This window comes from Lampetra planeri, chromosome 3, assembly GCF_965212315.1.
Source record: "Lampetra planeri chromosome 3, kcLamPlan1.2.h2, whole genome shotgun sequence".
Classification (NCBI taxonomy): Eukaryota; Metazoa; Chordata; class Hyperoartia; order Petromyzontiformes; family Petromyzontidae; genus Lampetra; species Lampetra planeri.
In genome coordinates, this window is record NC_136109.1 from 10,841,548 (window position 1) to 10,857,611 (window position 16,064).

Below are 16,064 nucleotides of genomic sequence, written 5' to 3' on the forward strand. Positions count from 1 at the left end.
ACTTACAGTGCGAAGCGCGCGTCGCCAGTCACTGAAACTTGACGCTTGTAAATGCGGTATCCTGTCCAGTGGACGCTGGCATCCTGCCTAGCTGGCACTCGGTCATTCCTAGAAAAGCATTGATAATTTAAAAAAGATTACACCAATAAGGGGTGGATCTTCAACTGCCATTCTTGACATAAAAGACATGGCAAATCGTTTTGGTTCATATATTAGCAGAACATGTGTTTCTAATACGATTCCTTACAAAAGATGAAACTAAGATTTGCAATGCATGCAAACAGTAACTCCTCGCTTTTAGCACAAGATACGTTCCTGAAAGGCGCCGCATTAACACGTAAAACCGCGTTAAGCGAGGAATCACATTTGCTACCGAATCCCATTTGCACTTCAAAATCAGCCTTCAGTCATCCCATGGCGGGAAAAAGAATTGAGTATGAGGGAAATGTATCATTCTGCCTACTGTATCATTCTGCCTACTGTATCATTCCGTTCAGCCACATAGCTCAAGAAAGTAGGTCGTCGACAATGACTTAGAAACTGCGCTATAATGGTGCGCATTCCATGTTGGGCGAAGTGTTCCCTCACGGAAGAACGGCATCACAGCGAAAAGGCATTGTGTGAACACGTATTAAGCAAGGGGTTACAATACGAAACTGAATACCCCCCTAAGACTTGCAGTTCCAATGGTAAACCAAGCATTGTGCTTAATAGGTGTGCTCCATAACTTGCACCAGTTCTTAAAAGGCTCTTCAAGCTCTCATATAGCACCAAGGCTGTACCAGCGAAATTAGGCAGGGGACTGCCAGTCCACACAAAAAAGGGCGATCCATATCATGCAAGTAAGTATCGGCCTATCACCTTGACTTCGTTACTTGGCAAAGTGTCTCCATCGATCACCAACAATCAGCTCCTCCATCGTGGAAGCGTCGAACCTATGGTGACACGGCCTAGTAGTATGGCGTGTTCGTCGCTTATAACAGAGGTTCACGGTCCAAATCCAGCAGTCGCCCTGAATTATCCAGGAAGGGGCATTAACCGTAAAAAGAAATGTCCTGTCTGCTTTACAGTGGACGTTTAAGATCCCGATATGTCATTTGCTTTTGCACGAGTGATTTTCAACCCCCTTTTAATTCTCACCTCTTTCAACTCCACTGGCTTCCCGTTTACTACCGCTGCCTTTTCAAATATCTGACAAAAGTTTTTCAATCTCCTCATTGTTTTGCTCCACATTATTCTGCCTCTCTCACCTCCTTCCATGTTCCCTCCCTCGTCCTCTTCGTTCCCAATCTTCTCTACTCTGTCCTTCCTCCCTGTGCCCAATCCCGTCTTCGGTCCTTCTCCCTCCTTGCACCTCTCCACTGGAATAAACTTCCCTTTTACATTGAACAACACTACCTGTAGACTCAACACTGCCCATAGACTCAGCACTGCCCGTAGGCTCAACGCCGCCCGCAGGCTCAACGCCGCCTGTAAGCTCAACACTGCGCGTAGGTTCAACACTGCCCATACTCAACATTGCCCCTGTACATTGAGCAGTTCCCCCTCCTTAACCTCCTTCCGTTCCTCTCTTTAAAGCCTCACCTCTTCTCTATTGCTCATTCTCTTCCCTCCCCTCACCCCTCCACTCCTTCCCGTCCCTCCCCAAACCTTTCGTGATCCCTAAGCAGCCCTCTATTGCTCTCACTCATTCGGAAATCCGTGCATGCCCCTGACATCTAAATAATTTTATACTGTCACAATATTGTAAGCTATGTCAAGCGTCCTGAGTGAAGGTGCCTATAAATATGCATTAGATTTACACGAGTAGGCCATTGAACTATTACCCACAAGTGAATAATTTGGGATAATACATAACATCGCCCACATCCGCAAAAACTTGACAGGGCCCTCTCGAAAAAGGGTCTTGAGACAGCGAAGATTTCCTAGGTAAACAAACATAATAATACTTAATTACATTCCTAGCCGTAGTAAAATAACTATCTGATTCACAAAACAATCTCCTCTGACCTCTCACAGATGGTTATATTGTTGATTTGGCTAATGCGGCATCGAAAAAACTTGATTTAACTTTTGTTAGCAAATGTCATCTTTAACTCTGAACAATTATCCCTTATATCTCATATAAAAAGCTAAAATGCAGCTGAAGTTAGAATAATGTTATTATATATCCGAGATGGAGCACCTAGATCCTACCTCACCGTACTCGACAGCGCTCAATGTAAAGCAGACGCATGGATTGATGATCCAGTGCTCTCCGATTTACTAATGGTCAGTAGTAGCGTCCTTTTCATTAATTTACCGCTGCTAGTGTGGTTACTGTTCCCGTGAACTTCACACATTGGTTCCACTCTGGAAAGAAGTGAAAGCTCTCAATGACGGCAATGGTCCAACACAACAGCCTCATCGTCGATTGCACTACAGAGCCCTCCCTCGAATGGACTTGCCAATGATCATTTGGTCTGCTTTGAACCACATCGGAACATCGAAAGGCAGGTGGCCACCGATTACTCCGGTGAAAGATGAAAAGACAGCCCACGAATTGCAACTGGGGCTGTTCGTAGCCAGGTGATGGAACACGTCAACCAACAATGCCCTCTTCAACATCTCAGACATTCACAACATAATTCTTGTAAGGCCTCAAGTGGCTCTCTGAACATCAAAATATAACGTTGCTTATCACGCTGCCATAAGAAAGAAAGATATGGCTTCCTCCTTTCACGATGAGGACTCGATCCTCCAGACTGACTGTTCAGTCTTATCCATACAGAGTTCAACCACCACCTGACAAGGTCAAAACATTTATATTTCTTAATTTCTCCAAAGTTCGTACAAACTTGCTCAATTACATTCAAGAAAACGTATGAAACTCTTACATACGACAACTTTAAAAGTGCCGTTTGCTGTAAAACCGCTTGGCGTTTTGGGCCTTTGCTCAACAACTGTAACGGAAACAAAACGCATCGAACAAACCCGCCCCACCTGTGTCATTGTTAAGCAATGGAGACACGATCTTTGCCCTCAAAATGCACGTGTCAAGCAACTAGCGTAAGACAGAACACCGCAACTCAATCTATAACTGGCAAGAACCAAACAGCTCCAGTGTCACAAGCTGCAAGAAGCACACACCCACATACCTCACCTGTGTCACGAACTCACGTTACATGCAACAGACAAGTAGTTCCATTGACAAGGCAAGTTATCGTTGTCAACAGCAGTAGTGCAAAGTACACATCGCCTATGTCGAAACCCAAAAAACCGGACTCAAGTAAGCCGGAATTCGGGGTATGTGGGAAATGATTTTTCAAAAATAAATGAAAACGTGTAGTCGGATGTGTTCCGTGGTCGATCTGCAAGCATCAGTCTACCAAGTAAGCCATCTGGTGATGATATTAATTCCCTTTTTTGGACACTACTCTCTTAAATAAAATACATTTCATTTCTCATTTGTCAAAAAAAAGATGTTAAACTGATTGACTTACCCTGGGAGCTCAGCCGTATAGTGAGTGCTATGCAATCGGAAGGTTGCAAGTAAAAATCCTGGGTGGGGATAGACTCGGTTCATCATCCCTTTGGGGGTGGTCGTGTGGATTTTTCTTCGGATCTTCTTGGTTTTTCCCTCAACGTTTAGAACCATTCTTTTTGATTATTTGGCGACTATAAATTCCCCACATGCGATAAGCCACTTCCCATGTGGGCCAAGTCACCACTGAAAAAGAGCTCATAACTCCAGTGGGCTTTACCTGGCAAAATAATAATTACTTTTGTAGTCGTAGTAGAACTACGTTTGACTTCTGTCCTTGTCCCCCGCTGTCCGTGCCCTACACATCTAACTGCCATGCTAGTATGGGGTAAATCTCCAAACAAAGTCAAAAAGAGTCTCCAAACATGTTTTCCATTTAATTGACCATCAATTGTCATCACTAAATTGCTCCTAAATCCCCCCCCCCCAAGATGAAGACCATGCTCTTTCATCGGACAAAAAATGCGGTTTCATTCCCTTCACATATTACAGATATAGGAAACGGGAACTTTTCCCCCAAAGGAATACGTGTTAATGGGAGGAGGTTAGGGACCGCCAGAGCGTAAACATTGCCTATGTGAGGCAAAGCGGGCCAACACTAACCAATTCACTCCAGTCACTTAGCCACCCTCCACCCATGTTGAGCATTCGGTCTACCAGACTGACTGGTTTCACCTCATCCATACTATGTTCAACCACTATACTGCAGTTCAAACACACTTGTCTTTCAGATATTTTCTCTTGTATCGCTAGCCTTTGAAGTTCCTTCCCGTATTCTCTTTTCCTACTGCATCTAAGTTGGACCCAAAGAGCGACCAACGTAGAAGTAAGAAAAAGGTTGCATATAAAAGAAGACCTGATGCAGGCAGTGATTGAGAAGGAAACTGGCAATATCTGGACACACAGGATGGGTGCAACAGGAAAATTAAAAGTGTGTTGTTCGTAAAAATGAAAGGAACCGGAAAGAGAGAAAGACCTAACAGAGAATGGCTGGACAACGATAAAAAGAGATTGATGCCAGAAAGATGTGGCAACTACTTGACGCATATTGGCACAAAGACAGAGGAAAGTGGAAACAAATGATGTAAATGTGCAGTGGACATCTATGGGCTATCTTCCCATGATGAGGATTCTCTTTTCCAAATCTCCTACAAATGTATTATTATATTCTTTGGTTATTTCGGTAAAGTCACGTACTGTAGTTAGAAATAAATTAAAAAAACAAATCACAAAGGTTTGTTCATGAAGCCATCCAGATATATAAACATAGACATAACTTCAACCGAGAAGATGGATACAAATTGAGCAAGCATTGGAAGGATGTTATTAACCAGGTAAAACCTTAACTGTTTATGGTTATCTCATCATATTTGCTGGGTACTAGTCTATTTTGCAGAGTTAATTCCCCCCCCCCCGCATCCCCAGCGTTTGGCATTGCTGCTGCATTGGCTTTGTTGCTTTATTGGCATTGTTGCTGCATTGGCGTTGTTGCTGCATTGACACTCGTGCACTGCCCGTGTTTCCGAGTTAACTCCGCCCACCCCTGCATCCCCAGTTCTCTCGGCCTCCCACTTCCAGCCCCGCCCACCTCCCCCCGTCTAGCTTCACGTCCCTCTCCTAGCGTCCACGCAACGCTCCCCTCCCCCTACCCCACGCCCCCTCTCTCTCTCCCCCCTTGACCCCCCCTCTCTTACCTATATAACCTCTTACCACGGCAACTCTCTCCCACTTCAGCAAAAAAAACCTTGCTGTGGTTTTCCCACCTGGTGATGATTGCTTGTGTTGCAATTGAAACGTCGTGATTTGTTTTTATTTTATTTCTAACTACGTGACTTTAGCGAAAGAACCAAAGAGTATGGATTTCTGCAGTCACGAAAGCTTCAAATCTGTATTTTGATATGTTATCTATGAAACAGTACCTTCAGTCGTGCTGTTTGTTGCCGAGCACTTTGACCGAGCCGGAAATTTGGGGCAAGCCAGAAAGGCTACCAAACTAAGTGAAATAAAGTAACAAATTAACCACCTGGGCACACAAATGATTCTCTGTGCGCGACAGCATAACAATGTTATCTGCGTGGTCAATTCGAATGCATCATTCTACCACGTGGGTCCACTGCTGATACAAGGCTATACACTCTGCTCTCTTCGGTCATTATTTAAACCAACCAACATCCGCCCATTCGGTCCGTCACCACTCGCTTCATTTTGCAACATTTCAATCAGCCATTCACAGAGCACGCCGCGCTATCCCCACCCCCCTTGGCAACCTATGGCGGCTGCCCCCAGCTGCCCTGTCCTTGCTACTGCGCTGATTATTATTTGAAGAAATATGCAATGGGGTCAATCGAGGCGCACACTAGAACTTGGAGGCAACACGTATTAACTAACATCACACAACTCTTAACACTAACGGGATAACGACATAGGGTGGTAACCCACCTCTCCTATTCTTAACTATATACACTTTGGATGGGACAACTACTAAATCGGACCAGCACAGCCAACACACGCTGCCTGGTCCACGTGCATGACGCCCAGAGACTACGAAGGTTTATTCTCAGCCAGGACGAACCCCCCCCCCCCGGGCTCGGCTTTTATTCTTGCGGCCCCTCCCTTGGCCACGCCCCGCTCTTGGCCACGCCCATTTCCCCAGATCCTTCCCGAGGGTTCAGGACCCACATCACGTGTTCATTTCACCCTCACACTGGTCCCCCGTTTCCACCTCATCCGGTTACGTGTCCCTTACTGTTTACCCAGCCTTTCCCTTGGTACGCCCATCCGGTGCCCGAAGGAGGCTCTGCCCATACAGTACCACTCACACTGTACTGTCGCTACACTACGGTGCCCTCATCAATGACACTACAAATACATGAAATAGCAGTCGTTTTTAAGCGAAGCCATCGAAACAAAGACGGCAGTCGCCGGCATCGGCGCGGTGCTTCTGCGGCCGTCTGGAATGTTCTGCCCTTCCGAGATTAGGAAGCCAATGGGAGCTATGCGGGTTTAAATCATTTAGCTTGACAAACTAATATCTTTAGAACTGAATATTTTGTGTGTTTAAGTGTGTTGTCCTTTTCCCCCTGCACTGCTGATTAGCGCAGGTTGGCTATATACATAAAATTAGTATTTTTTTTAATCTTTGTTAAAACCTATTAGAAATTTAATACGACCGTATAACGTGAACACAAGGTCAGCATCAGACCACGTGAAAGACTAATAATTAACTAAAAAAATAAAGACCCTGTAAATGTCTTCAAGCCTGTCAGAAAATCTCATTAGCCCTTCACAATCAGTGAATCTCATCTCATCCCTTCCACTGCTTAGGAGTATTCATCCACACAGAGTAGTCATCAATTTATTTGACTCAAGCGTTACTGAAACAGATTAATTAAACCTAAATATTGTAATTCAAACTAAGTTATGTGTCATATTGTATTATTTGCAGTACGCCATCCATCTGGGTCGGAGAGGTTTTATTTTAGAGAAGCTGCTGCTGTAACAAACTTGGCCACCTGCGCCACATTGAACGCGACATCTGCTCTTTGTTTCTCATAAGCGGGGCACAACTGCCTCTATCAAGGTGTGTTGTAAGGTATAATACAATGTACTACCATGAATGACATGGCTAACCACTGGCACCTCCGCTTCGTCAATAACACACACGTCGCCTGTGCCACACTAACCACACACACACACCCCGTGTCACTCAGACTAACCACATACACACACCTAAAGACAAGATCACTAACCCCATCTTTGTCACTCACACTATACACACACATCCCAACTATGGCACTCTAACCACACATCCCCCAACTGTCACTGTGTCACTCGCACTAACCACACACACCCCAACTGTGTCACACTAACCCACACACTCCCCAAATGTGTCATTCACACTCACCACACACACCCCAACCGTGTCACTCACACCACACACACCCCAACCGTGTCACTCACACTCACCACACACACCCCGTGTCACTCGAACTCACCACACACACCCCGTGTCACTCACACTCACCACACACACCCCGTGTCACTCATACTCACCACACACACCTCAACCGTGTCACTCGCACTCACCACACACACCCCGTGTCACACTCACCACACACACCCCGTGTCACTCACTCACCACACACACCTCAACCGTGTCACTCACACTCACCCACACACACCCCAACCGTGTCACTCACACTCACCACAGACACCCCGTGTCACACACACTCACCACACACACCCCAACCGTGTCACTCACACTCACCACACACACCTCAACCGTGTCACTCACACTCACCCACACACACCCCAACGGTGTCACTCACACTCACCACACACACCCCGTGTCACTCACACTCACCACACATACCCCGTGTCACTCACACTCACCACACACCCCAACCGTGTCACTCACACTCACCACGCACACCCCAGTTGTGTCACTCACCAAATACTTTTGGGGCAAGTGTTGTTAGCGAGAACCAAGCACGGCCGCCTTTGAGTCCCGAGTGTTGATGTTGACGCACCACATTAAGTACTCATTTGAAGCCGAGTAGACTTAGAGGAAGCCCACGACAATTTGAGATAATCGCCACTGCTCTTGGCCCTGAGCTGGAATCGAACCCGGGTATCCCAACGGGTTCGTGTCACTACCGCTCCCCCACTCACCACACACAACACTTACCACGCACACACAGACCTCACCTGCCTCACATTGAACAGTGTGACGCTCACACCTGACCACATACACAGACCACACACACCACGCACAGACCTCACACACACCTCACCTGGAACAGTGTAACGCTCACACCTGACCACACACACAGACTACACACACACAGACCTCACACACACACAAAGACCTCACCTGCCTCACCTGGAACAGTGTGACGCTCACACCTGACCACACACACACAGACCACACAGACCACACAAACCACACACACACAGAGACCGCACACACACAGACATCACACATACACAGACCACACACACACAGACCTCACACACCACGCACAGACCTCACCTGCCTCACATTGAACAGTGTGACGCTCACCACTGCGCACGAGCACGCTCTGTGCAACAAACACACCTGGGCGAATACTTCACTTGGGTGGGGTACAAACACGCATACCTGTGCTCACCTGTGCCCACCTATGCTCTACAGTGGGGACAGTGGCTCCCCCCTCCCAACTCACCCCCACACAAACCACGTGAGTCGTACCACCTGGAGATGGGGCAGACGCCCACGTTGTTTCCGGTTCCAAACATAGTCATGTATGGGCGTGGTCCGCTCGACAAGCGACGCGGGTGATTGGTTGGTGCGCGTTGATCGGCGCACGCCCCTTTTCTTGATGGCATGTCAAAGTTAACACCCCCCCCCCTCTCGGCGATCCTCCCCCCCAAATCAACCGCCCTGACCCCTCACAGCCCCAACCTCGCCCACCCGCCTCCACTCCACCTCACCCTCCCCCACCCCTCACAGCCCCCACCTCACCAGCCCCCACCCCACCTCACCCACCCCCGCCTCTCACAATTGCCCCCACCTCATTATTTTGCAGCCTACTATAAAATGAATGTCCAATTGATGGGCCACTTTGTTGAGTGGCTTTCATTCGGGATAGCCAGGTCGCTTCGGAAAACATAAGTTAATAATCTCAGTGGGCTTTGCCTGCTCGGATGGGGAATGGTTTAGTTGTATTTGTATGCGTTTGGGTGATTTGTTTTATCTTTCTTGTGCTTTGCACTACTACGTACCTGTCAACCCATACGGTTTACCCGTATTCTTGTACATGGGAATTGAGTTTTCATGTCCATACGGCTGACAGCCGTTTCCATACGGGCAAACATTGTTTTGGTCTATTTGTGTTTCTCCCCTGTGATGGGACTTTGTAGGATGAACGTTGAGATGTATAAGGGGTGACCGATAATGTCTGAATTGGTCTGTAATAAGTAGGCACTGAAAAGGGTGTGACAGGTATACTACTATCCAGAGGTGTGGACTCGAGTCATGTGACTTGGACTCGAGTCAGACTCGAGTCATGAATTTGATGACTTGCGACTCGACTTGGACTTGCATAACGATGACTTTGTCCCACCTATGAGATGTGGACTCGAGTCATGTGACTTGGACTCGAGTCAGACTCGAGTCATGAATTTGATGACTTGCGACTCGACTTGGACTTGCATAACAATGACTTTGTCCCACCTCTGCTACTATCGTTGTAATCCCCCCTACTGGACGTCTGTGAACAAAAAATTGCTTTGTAGCTCATCAGATTCCTCTGGTATAAAATAAATATGATTTCACTCCCCCCCCCCACATCCTCTGCCCTTGACCTTCCCTGTCCTCAAGCGGCCATTTTGGAATTTAAAATGACCGCCGTTGTGTAGAAGGTTGAGAAGTTGCAGAACTGGTTATCTGTGCTTTGTAACAACGACGAAAAGCACTCGCGTGCCGGTTTAAAGGGGCGATTGTCTTTGCAGTGCTGAAGGATTATCTCCGGGCGAAAGGGGAGTTGAATTTGGAAAACAAAATAAAATTAAACCCCAACTTGCAGTGTACACCTCGTAGCTTCGGTGGCACTTAAGCTTCTTTTTGTGGCGTGTCTTATATAACCGCAAAACTACTCCCCATGAAGTGTAAACATTTCCTTCAGAATGTAAAAACTGCACCCATGTGAAAACAAAAAAGTCCTGCCAAACTTAGTTTGAATTTTTTAAGTCACTATTTTTGGAACATCTCTAGCTCGATACTGTAGTTTTATATACCATTACAGGCTGGAGTGGTGGTGCAGTGGTTAGCACCCTGCGCAAATAACCCAGCCAATGTATAGGTTGCCACCTGTCCCGGTTTGACTCGGACAGTCGGGTGACTGGAGTTGATTTATATAACAAATCTGATAGTACAGTTGTGTTGAACTTTTTGACACGGATAGTATATTGCACAAGCTTTGATACATGTAGGCTGAGTGACAAATGTGTCCGGCTTTGGTCTGTGGAAAATGTGGTGATCGGAGTTCAAATCCCGGATCACTGCTAACATCAGTAAACAAGCTAACACGCATCTGAACCACAGGGCCTGGATAACCCCACGCTGATCAGCGTGAGGTGGCCAAACAAATTCCACAACCAACAATTCACATGGAGGCCTTCATCCAGCAGTGACTTGACAAAGGGCTGTACATTATTATCATACGATTAACACGTGTGTGTTGAAGCTTCCTTGATGTAGAACATTATATTTTAAAGTACTATCAGGTGCGTCCATCATGGTGTTCCTGACATGTCGCATCTAAAATCTTGCGCCACCTAGCCAGTGAACTGGAGCACATACACCAAGCCCTCAAGATGAATGGATACTCAGACCGCACAATCCGCAAAGCTGTATCCCCAACCATAGGGAGACAAACATCTGAGGACCCAATCAAAACCATCACCTTGCCATACGTAGCAGGTGTTACCGAAAATATTTCCTAAATCTTAAACAAACACAAGATCCAGGTCCGATTCAATACAGTACACACAATCCGTGATTTGATCCCATCTGTGAAGGATGTCATTCATGACATGCAATACCCTGGTGTCTACAAACGAAGTTGTGTCTTGCAGCAGCAGTGACATTGGGGAAACGAAACATGTCTCGGACCGTGTTCGCGAACACATGACAGATTTGAAATACGGCAGAACCAATACCTCTGCCGTGGCTGATCATTGTTATAACGCAGTGGGCTCGCACGATATTGTTTTTTTCCGAGACCAAGGTACTCTGCAAAGCTTCGGGCTACCATCAAAGATTTGTCCATGAAGTCATCCAGATATATAAACACAGAAACTATTTCAACCGAGAAGATGGGTATAAGCTGATCAATAATTGGAAGGCCGTTATTAACCAAGCAAAGTCGTAACTTGCTGTGGTGCTTCCATTCTTCCCTGCCGTTTGGCTATTATCTCTGACTCCCTGAGTTGCATTGCCCTGTTAGGTGCCTCTGCATTAACGGGCTGGGGTCTCACTAACATGGCCACCTCTGCTCCCTTAGCGTCAATGTATCGATGGTTCTGGCTGTGTGATGGGCTGTGTGTCTCACTGGCGCGACCACCGTTGCGGTGGTTCTCTTGCGTGGACGCGCTTGCCTCTCACAGCGCAGTTGGCAGCGCCGCATCTTGTGTTACACATAGACATGACATTAACCTGCTAATCCCCCTAATCTCTCTGGCTAATCTCCCCCATCAACATAGTGCTAATCTCCCATTAACACTGCTGTTGTGCGCATATGGGGGGGCCATACTCTTATGCGGCGACAGACGCTCATTTCATGATAATCTCTCTCCCTAATCTCTCTCCCTATTCTCTCCCATTAACACAACTGGCGTGCTTGCGTGCGGGGATGGAATTCCTTACCAGCTTAGACCCCGCCTGCTTGCCCTTCACCAAATATATAACGTCTTGTAACAGCTCTCTCGCTGTTTCTTCCTGGTTCAGCAGTTCCACTGCTAGATGATTTTTTCCGTCTGAGGACGACCGCTTGTGTTGCGATCTAAACGTCGTGATATTTTATTTTTATACCTACGTGACTTTACCGAAAGAACCAAAGAGTATAGCTTGCTCTTGTTCTCTACCTTTTAGCCTTTCCCCTCCCCTATCATTCACAAGGCTTCACATTCACGTGAAATGGCCTGGAACACATATCTGAGTTGTGTATCTTAAGATCTAGTTTGCTTTTTTTCAGAAATGTTCTTTAAAGGAATTTGCATTTGAATGGAAATTATATAACACGGTCGAGAGAAGCCAATATGACTTCATCCCCCATCTCCTGTATACAGGTGACCCTGAATCAACGGATAAAATTCCACATTCCCATGGTGTGGGACGACTTCTCTCTCTTGGGCAACTTCTGTTGACTACTCACAAAGTGGTGCTCATGTTTGTCGACCTAGAGAAAATGATGGGCTAATTTGGCCCCTGAGAAGGATTCAGTTGATGTTCTGTCAGCTAATTGTTGAGTATGTGTACAGTAGAACCCCTCTTAACGATGGTGATTGGTTCCACGAAACCGGTCGTTAAGCGAGTATAGGAAATACATGTTAAAAGGCTTAATTCGTTCCGATAACATCGAAACATACCCCTTTTCACCCAAATTCATATTTACTTTACCTACAACAACCCATCGTTAAAAGTGGAATGGTCGCTAAGCAAACACATTGGGCTCTATGGAGGTCTGTCATTAAGCGATTTAGACATTAACAGGGGTGGTCGTTAAGAGGGGTTCTACTGTATATCAACGGCAGCCAATACACCAAGCACCGTGATACATTTTGGTGCTTCACAGACATATTTATGAAGTCCTCTCCATAATTAACTTTGTTGTCCTTCCCCCGCACCTCCGATTTAGCGCCATTGGCTATGTACTGTGCGAAAGAAGTTCAACATAACGTACATATGTAGAGACAGTGCGTGGACTAGCAGCCACGAGTGGTAACTACGGGTGTGGAAACAGTATAGGATTACAACAGAGAGAGTATATATGCCTAGCGACCAAAAGAGGGGATAACCAGGCCAGGGGAACTAAGAGGGGAATGATCTAGAGGCTTCAGGAACCTGCGAGGGAGTTCAAGAAGAGGGGCGTGGCCAGGGGCAGAGCCATGGCCACGTTGGAGGATAAAAGGGGGCGAGAAGTGGGGTTCTAGGCTGCCATGGGGCTCGGAGTCCTGGCCGTCATCGCTGTCATTGTTTCATCGCCATCGTCGCTGTCGTCGCTTCATCGCCGTCGTCTCCGTCGTCGCTATATAGTTAGTCAGCTGTATAGTCAGTCGTCGCTATATAGTCGGTCAGCTATAGTCAGCGGTCGTTATGTCCTCAAATCGTAAATGTGAGATCGAATGGACGCTGTAAAGAGATCGAGAAAAGAATAAAGACACCCTCGACAGTCCGTGTCTTCGAAGGCATTACACATACATACAGATCAACTGATTCATACTCGGGGCACATATGCAAAGAACATTCGTTGAATGCCCACAAACTTTTTTACATTTTACCTCAGAACTTAATGGAGTGAAAAACCCAATTTGAACACGACGGCTCTTTGGTGCGGTCATACATTTGTAGTGTAATTACGCAGGCTGCTGACAGGGAAGTGGTACTGGCAGGAGTGGGCAGTACACACGTCAGCAGGAGAAGATCGAAGGGGAAGCCCAGGAAGGGGTCGATCTGGAAGCCCAAGAACCTGCTAGTAGGTACTAGAAAAGGGGGCGTGGCAAGGGCGGGGCGAGGCCACGCCAGGAGAATAAGAGGGGGCCCGGGGTGGGGGCTCAGGGCTGTTGCTGGAAGTGGATCCCCTCGCTGTGTCGCTGTTCGTCAACTTTGTCGCTGCCATCTCAACCACCTTAGACACCGCTAGCTAAACAGCCTGCCAACTGTTCTAGCTAGGTAGTGCCGTCGAAAGAGAAGGGTGTGTGACTAGTGTGTAAGCACGTGGGGCGCGGTTAGCTCCCCAACGTGTTTAATAACAAAGGGTGCCTTAAGAACCCTGTCTCCGACTGAATCACTACACATTTACCACGTTTCCATGAATCACATAACTCAAGACTCAAGATGCCGCCCCCAACACCTCCAACACTATTTTCGTGACCCCTGCTTAAAAATAAACAACAAAAACATATAAAAAATAAGTTTACCCTTTCTGGCAATAAAACAGGTGTTAAGATGTTCCAACCACACGTACTTGTGGTGAACATGAAAACAAACATGCTATTATAATATACGTGTAGTAGTTCACACGAAGGGAGACGAAGGCTTCTTGGAGGCAACACGTTTATTTAACAATTCAGCCCTAAACACCAAGGGATATCTCCCCTTTACCCGATAACCTAGAGAGGAAGTCCCTCCAGGCTAGCAAACCCTAACACACACTGGGGAGGCTATATCGGACGGGATCCCGGCTCGGGTTCGGGTCTTGTAGTCGGGGCTCTTCCTTCGGGTGACGACTTGGAGTCTTGATTCGTATAACAGCAGCCGGACCCGTTCAGGGCTCCGGCTTATATTGTCAGTGGCGGGGCTGGCTCCGCCCATAGCCACGCCCACCTTCTCGAAGGTCCTAGAGGGATATTCCCTGGACCTGTGATCCCCCAGCCCCCTCTTTGGGGGTCCCCCCCAGTCGGTACCTCTGGTCACGTGCCCCGCGGGTTCACCGAGAGTGCCATGGCCCCCGGTGAACCCTGCACCGTACCCGGCACTCTCGCCCCTAACCTCTAGGGGCTGGCACTGCACGCAGAGTGCAGTGCTATCAATCCCTAACAGGCGATCTCAGCCGGCCCCCGCTAGGGCCGGTACTGCATCCACGATGCAGTGCTGTCAGTGGTGTGAACGCTGTGTGTCGTGCCTCACACCGACTAGCTTCACATAATCATGCAGTGACACCCTACGATGCCACTACATCTGTATTGTCTCTGGTGTAGAGCATGTTTGTTTGCATGTTCACCATTCAAATTTTTTATACTTTGACAAGTTCATGAAGCCTTTCTCTGCCAGGCAAAAGTTTTCAATAAATAAATCTTGACTTAAAGCTTTCGTGACTGCAGGAATTCATGAGTAGAATAATTAACCTGGTATGATTTCTTTACAATTTGTATCTATGATCAGACACTAACAACTACTCCAAACATTTATATTTAACAGCAAAATTGTTGACGACTTGATTCTACTCATATTTAAAAGCGTACCCATCAGAAACCACTCAATTTAAAATTCCGTTCTTCGTTTTATTATAAAGAACACATATCTCATGTGAGACTAGGCTCTAAGGAAAGCTGTCTCGGGTGTGGACCAATCAACTTCAAGGACAGTGCACATTATCAGAGTTATGTTTTTGTTTGCATTATGACTGCAGGTATTGTGGTCTATGTAAGCATGACTCCTTTTAAAAAAGGTGTCAGTTTTGTTGCCAGATGGAAGGGTAAAAAAACAATTATCACGCACAAACATGTTTATACGTCACTTAAAAATCGAAATTTGGGGACCTTAAAATTTAAAATCTTTGGTTTTCAGATTTGTTCTGTTGTTTGTGTCATAAAAACTACCTACGTACCAAATTTCAGCTTTCTACCTTGTCGGGAAGTACCCTACATGTTTTTGAGACATACAGATCAAGATTTTTATTTATACAAATATTAGCAAAAAAAGGTCTCATAACAAAAAAATACTCCAGAGTTGCCTGCTAATTTGGGCAGGAGCTAGAGTTTTCCAGGACGAATTCGCTTCTCAATCTGGTGTGAATTCTGTACGTCAAAACATTCGACGTGGGTGGAAATAGTTGATCATCGATTATCCGGCTTCCAGCATTGTCCAGCAGTCCCCGGGGCTGATCCGGTAAAAGAGGAAGAAACCGCTCCAAAGGTTGCATCAGTCCTGTGATCGTAAAACACATCATGTTGTTGCAACATGAGCATAGTACGTACATCACCCCATGCAGAAGTCTTCGAGATGGAAGTGGTAAGTACGGTACAGTAAATGCAGGAACTTTTTAACAGGAGGATATTT

At 46.6% G+C, this 16,064-nt stretch overlaps 1 protein-coding gene across 4 annotated transcripts in view; it reads right to left on the bottom strand.

Annotated features, from left to right (window-relative positions):
* The window catches only part of LOC144737650 (uncharacterized), a 75,436-nt gene that overhangs the window by 33,199 nt on the left and 26,173 nt on the right, over positions 1 to 16,064 (bottom strand). The window contains exons 1-2 of one of the 4 annotated variants that reach the window (XM_078620442.1): positions 7,974 to 8,733; positions 7 to 108 (exon numbers count right to left, since the gene is read on the bottom strand). The exons of 2 other annotated variants lie outside the window; for them this stretch is intronic. The gene's annotated coding sequence lies outside the window, so the exon portion shown is untranslated. Of the gene's footprint in view, positions 1 to 6; positions 109 to 7,973; positions 8,734 to 16,064 lie in introns of those variants that run through there. One more of the 4 variants, XM_078620431.1, reaches the window with a different exon arrangement.